The sequence below is a fragment of the Dipodomys merriami genome, unplaced genomic scaffold (genome assembly GCF_024711535.1).
Source record: "Dipodomys merriami isolate MVZ:Mamm:240054 unplaced genomic scaffold, mDipMer1.0.p SCAF_3, whole genome shotgun sequence".
In the NCBI taxonomy this organism is placed as follows: Eukaryota; Metazoa; Chordata; class Mammalia; order Rodentia; family Heteromyidae; genus Dipodomys; species Dipodomys merriami.
This window is the reverse complement of record NW_027204492.1, coordinates 83,359,360-83,360,413: the sequence shown is the minus strand read 5'-3', so window position 1 is coordinate 83,360,413 and position 1,054 is coordinate 83,359,360.

Genomic DNA, 1,054 nt, shown 5'->3' with positions numbered 1-1,054 from the left:
AGAATAAGTGGGAAGTGGAACAACTTACAAGAAAGGGGCCCATCAGCTGCACTGGAACATAGATGAAAAAGAATTAAGCAAACCAAAGACAGCAATGGGAAGGGAGGAATGAGAAGGAAAGAGGGAACAGCTTACACTAAGCAAAAGGAAAGAAAGGTAAACATCACCTGATGTGGAAGAAATAATTGTATTGTCAAAGCTCATAGAATTCACAAACTTTATAGACCATGATAATGACAATTTGCCTTGTGAAGGTTAAAATGTGTTTGTGACTTTAACTTAGTATCACTATTCCACCAAACCATGAAATATGTGAAATTTATATAATCACCTAATCTCATTTTTTAAAAAAAGTGAGAGAAGGGATGGGTTAGGAGCGATGGGTGACAATGTTGTCAGACACCTTGTATTCATATACTGTTTAAAAAAATAAAATAGACCAACCGCAAGACTACCATACAGTCCTAAGTATATGCCTGGAGGAATCAAATGAATTAACAGTAGAGATACTTGCATATCCATTTTATCTGAGTATTATTCACAATGGAATCAGCCTAGGTGACTATTAACTGATAAAATGTGATATGCATATACACACCTATAGACACATATGTACATACATACATACACACACAATGGAGTGTTAGTCAACTACAAAGTAGAATGAAACTATGTCATTTGCAGGAAAATGAATGAAACTAGAAACCTTCATGTTAAAGTTCAATAAGCCAGGCTGAAAAAGACAAAAAACTCACGTTCTTTCATATTTTGAATCTTGACTTACAAAAAGGAAAGACTGACATGAGTATAAACCAGGGAGGCAGTTAGTGGAGGGGGAGGACTAGTGTGATGGAGTGAGGTGATGGAAGAGTAAAAAAAGAATGTATTCCCTTTCAATTATGCAATATATTAATTATTTGTTTACATTCCTTTTGTTCATGTTCCTTGTTGGGTTTTTTCCATTGTCACCAACCCTAAGTCAATAGACACTCTGTTTTTATCTAACTTTAGGAAGAGAAAGTTTTAATTCAGTAGTCAGATTTACTTTCCTTTT